Here is a 5,317-nt window from a genome sequence, read left to right as displayed (position 1 = left end):
TATATTCAAAAAACAAAATAAGCCCTCATGAAAGACCCAGGACACGTTGGACAGAATGTGTCTCTCAGCTGGCCTGGGAATGCCTTAGTATCCGTCGAGAGAAGCCTGGGATTTTCGTCTTAGGCTGCGGAAGAAGATGGATGGATGAAAAAACAGAATAAAATCAAAAAACGAATTGCCCCTGGGGGCTGAAATCTGGACACCGCTGGTGTACTGTAAAGAATAATTGAAAAAAATGTTCTAAATGAAAAAAGGTAAAAGATGTATCCATCCTTATTCGACATCTGTGTTACTTGGTGAACTGAGCCACATCTGGTGCTTGGTGACAGATGGACGCAAGGGTCCTCAGGTCAGTTATTCACAGTTTCCAAAAAAAACATGAAACCTGAGTGACAGCTATTCCCCCTGTAGTGTGTGACAATTCTGAAGCCAACCTCTGCACGGAGCACAAATCTAATCATGTTTACGTGCACATTCTGTACATACAGTTTGCCAGCTGGTGTCGACAGAATCAGTACGAAGCGTTGTATCGTTACTGGATCAATACTAGCGTGATAAGATCAATATTTTTCAGTTCTATTCGGAAATATCTGTGTATCTTGTGTTGTTGTGTGGCATTCTATTATTAGTCAAAGCATATGCATACAGTATTTAAGCAAATGTTCCCTATTTTTTGCTGAAATGTAGCATTTTCAAGCATAATAATGGCTAAATGAACTAAAATACAAATATAAGGCATTCAGAAGATGCGTTCAAAGACGCTGACGTTGTATTCTACACTGGTCACTAGGTGTCAGTAATGTTTCTGTAATGTCCGAAGACACACAATCACCAGACTTGATCAACAGACTTTAATTGCAGGATCATAATAATAAAATCAGATAATAAATAAAAACACGGGCTACTGTTGCTACTGTCCACTCACTGTGCTCCCTGAGGGAACACATTTATAGCACAAGTCTTAAATGGCTGATTTACTCTTATTTACTATATTGGGTAATACGAGTATAAAGGTGACGATCGGGGTGTTATTACATGTCTAGTGGGCTCTAATAATGTTAAAAACTACACTTTAAGTACAAAAATATTCCATTTATAAATAAGGAATCTTGCATCACGGGTGAGTTTCCGTGACGTAGGATTCCTCACAGTCGGGTCTGGAACCATTTGGCCTCGATAAATGAGGTATTACTGGAATCGAATACCAAAGTCTATAGCATTGAATCCTCCTTCAGATGACAGTCGTCTCTCGCTACATCACGGTTCAAACATCTCTCTCTCACTGTATCATGGCTTTTCAAAAATGAACTAATTAACTCATTCAATACCAAAGACGTATTTGTACGTTTTTATAATCCCCAACGCCCGATCCAAACAACTTATTTATACGTCTTTCACGTTTTTTGCTCGAGAGGCAAAAAGTGGTGATGATGCAACTCTGCACTAATGCACAGACATTTCAGAGCACTTTTAAGCCTGAAAACGACCTCAAGGTGGCAGAAATGTGTTTGTTAAGATCCCGGCAGGGTCATTTCAGAGGGAGCAGGAAGCGGGAGAGCGTGGAGGAGTGTCGCGTGCAAACGGTTACGCATTGTAGGGAAATTTTAACACATGCACAAACACGCGTGCACACACATACAGTAGTTCAGTTCCAAATGTGAAAACTGTAAATGGTTCATGGTGTTATATTTGCAAATAAATTGCTATTTTGATGTAAAACAATCCCTTTTTGTGTTGTTTATGTTGGTATAGTTGTTTAGATAGTTGAGCTGTCACAAAAGCAAAAAATATTTGCATGAAAGTTATGCTTGAAATTGATCTTTTCACAAAAAGCTGGTTGCTCCCTTTTCTAGTTGGGAACTGATATTTTCCTGAAACTTACCTATGTTGTGCTGATCACTGCAGAATGAAAAAAGGTAGAAACAAACATTCCTGATGAAAGCTGGGAGTCTAATCTTTCTTTTGGTAGGTTCCATGTTTATATAACCATAGAACACAATATCTTGTGTGCCTTGAAAGATCAGTCAAAATAGTCTAAAATGGCCGCTACTGTAGGGGTTGTCTTTTGAAAAGTGGCTGGGATTGAATGAGTTAATTAATGACCGCTGTTTTGTTACTGACTATGAACTATTACTATCCATCCATCAATCCATTTTCTATGCTCTCATCCTAATTCTGGTTGTGGGGGTATGCCAAGGCCTATCCCAGCTGACTTCGAGTGAGAGGCTGGGTAGACCCTGGAATGGTCGCCAGCCAATCGCAGGGACTATTAATAGTAAAAACAAATATTGACAAGTTATATGTAGTATTCTGGTCACTAGGTGTCAGTAATGTTACACTGATGAGACACGATAGATAGATTTGGTTACATTCACACTGCACTGCAGTCAGCCATGGCACGCCTGACACAACATAATGAAAATAATTTCTCCTCCCATTCTGTGTGGAAGTGGTAAGTTTGGTCTGGAACCAATTAATCGTGATAAAAGAGGGATGACTGTAATATTACTGTATTCATTATTCATTTATTTTATTTTTACAATATGTCGAGGTCTGCTACCAAATATTTCCCCGAGGCCGCACTTTGGACAACCCTGGCGAGTTAGATTTTGGGACCCCAAAAGCAGACACAAGAGTAAAAAAATACAAAAACGGTGTGTTATTAATATAGTGCACAAGGAGCAGAAAAAGACTGGTATAAACAATAATGACTGGAACAAAGTACGAAAACAAAACAAAACAAAAAAAACAGAACTGCGGAAAAGATGTGAGGGAAATAAAATGGCTAAAGGTCAGAAGCTTATCAACATTAACAACAATAGCCAGTAAGCACCAAAGTCTCCCCTGTACTTTGATACCAACGTCAGCCATGTAGATGTTGTACTGTAGATGCGGAGAAAAACTTTTGACATTTATTTTTGGATAGGTCTTTTTCTAGCCAAATGGCCCCAGGGTTGAAGACGCTAAGCAGGTTCTGTGAAAGGAGTCTGCATTGATATCGGGATGACTGGTCTGAGGCGCACACATTCACACACAGGGATTTGCCTGCTGCGTCTTTTTAAGCGCTCATATTCAGGTCAGCGTGACTAAGCATTTACAGTTGACGCCTGAATCCACTGTGTGACCCCTTGTGTGACAACAGCTCATCGCTAACAGACCCTGGAAGCATGCTGTCCAAAGCGCTAACCATCTTCAGCACCAGCAGGGGACTGTTGCTGCTTTAAGAGGCAAGGGTCTGCAAACACCCTGCGTCCTTCCAATTTAGCTGTCCCATGACACACCCAATACTGCATTTCATGGTCAGGTGTTACATGGAATATTCTTTTTTTTGTGTCACAGAGTTCTGTGCACTGTAATATTAAACTGTACTATGGCAAACTGTAATACAAGGTTGGACCACTGATGATAACAGGCTTTGTGGATGACCTTTTGCTGGTACATTAGTTTGATTCAATTACAGCATGTTGTTGCTTACAGTCGTCCAAGACGTACATTAGCATTATATATTTTTTAGGATCTTCAGTGACATCAAAACATTGCCTGCATGGCATAACGAATTGCATTTCTTGCATGTACAGTAGAGTTGGGGCGGGCATATCAATACCAAGGGTAGTATCTGTATCGGATCGATACTAGTGTAATGAGATTTTGTTTTAAGGATGTCCGATATTATTTTTTTTGCCGATAACTGATATGCCGATATTGTCCAACTCTCAATTTCCGATTTCGATATCAACCGATTCCGATATGTGTAACATCACACATCTCCTCTCATGGAATTAACACATTATGGTGACCCACAATATTGTTTTAGACAAAATAGACAAGTATCTATCTATCTACCCACTAAGTGTACTTCCGTTTCCGGGTCAGTGGGCTGTTGTAGTCACTTACCCATTGCTAAAGAATTGTTGCTTGTTGTTGAGTGGAGAATAAACTGATTGGTGCCCCCACTCTTGTCTCGTGAATGGCATCTCAACATGTGATGACCCCCGACGTGGGTAAAAACGTTGACTGACAGCGGTGACAACGGGACCAACGGGACTTTTGCTGTGCTATCCGCGCCGGCACACACACGCCCGTCGTTTCAACATATTGAAGCCTCATCTCAGAAAAAGAACATCATACCAACAGTAAAATATGGTGGTGGTAGTGTGATAGTCTGGTCCTGTTTTGCTGCTTCAGGCACTGGAAGACGTGCTGTGATAAATGGAACCATGAATTCTGCTGAAGGAGAATGTCCGGCCATCTGTTGGTGACCTCAAGCTGAAACCAACTTGGGTTCTGCAGCAGGACAATGATCCAAAACACACCAGCAAGTCCACCTCTGAATGGCTGAAGAAGAACAAAATGAAGACTTTGGAGTGGCCTAGTCAAAGTCCTGACCTGAATCCTATTGAGATGCTGTGGCATGACCTTAAAAAGGTGTTCATGCTGGAAAACCCTCCAATGTGGCTGAATGACAACAATTCTGCAAAGATGAGTGGGCCAAAATTCCTCCACAGCGCTGGAAGAGACTCATTGCAAGTTATCACAAACGCTTGATGGCAGTTGTTGCTGCTAAGGGGGCCCAACCAGGTATTAGGTTTAGGGGGGCAATCACTTTTTGATGTTTTTCTCCCCAAATAATAACAAGTTTCATTTAAAAACTGCATTTTGTGTTCAGTTGTGTTGGCATTGACTAATATTCGAATTTTCTTGATAATCTGAAACATTTAAATGTGACAAACAAGCAAAAAAAAAAAAAAGAAATCGGGAAGGGAGGAAACACTTTTTCATGCCACTGTAAATAAGGACATTTCTTGAACCAATTGACGGCGATAAACAAGACTACTGCGACTATATGTTGGTTTGGATAAAAAAAACACAAAATCATTTGGCATCACTGGCCTGTATTCCCTTGGTATCGGATTGATAGGGAAATCTTCAGTACTGTATCACCCTTGTGAGTATGTGTGTGACATGTGGTCATGTGACATGGCCACTCCAAAATGTTTAGTATACAGTACTTCACTTAGTAATGAGTGAAGTCAAGCACCATTTTAGGACATTTAAAGTGTTCTTATGAGTTAAACCAGAAACAAAACAGAATGGGTCTTCTTCCACTTTGTTCATTTAACGTTGTGAAATCCTTCTCATTCTTATATTTATTCTGCCATTGCCAGAAATATCCTATTTTCTCTTCTATGCAGTTTTACGTGCATGGATGAGCAAGGAAAAAAAGGTTTTTATCCACCCGTGCGTTCAGGCATCAGTGATGATTGGAAATAAAGGAGCTCTTCTTCTCGCTATTTACTCAGACGGCAGCGCACTCAGG

This window comes from Dunckerocampus dactyliophorus, chromosome 13 (assembly GCF_027744805.1).
Source record: "Dunckerocampus dactyliophorus isolate RoL2022-P2 chromosome 13, RoL_Ddac_1.1, whole genome shotgun sequence".
Lineage (NCBI taxonomy): Eukaryota > Metazoa > Chordata > Actinopteri > Syngnathiformes > Syngnathidae > Dunckerocampus > Dunckerocampus dactyliophorus.
This window is presented reverse-complemented; position numbering follows the sequence as displayed.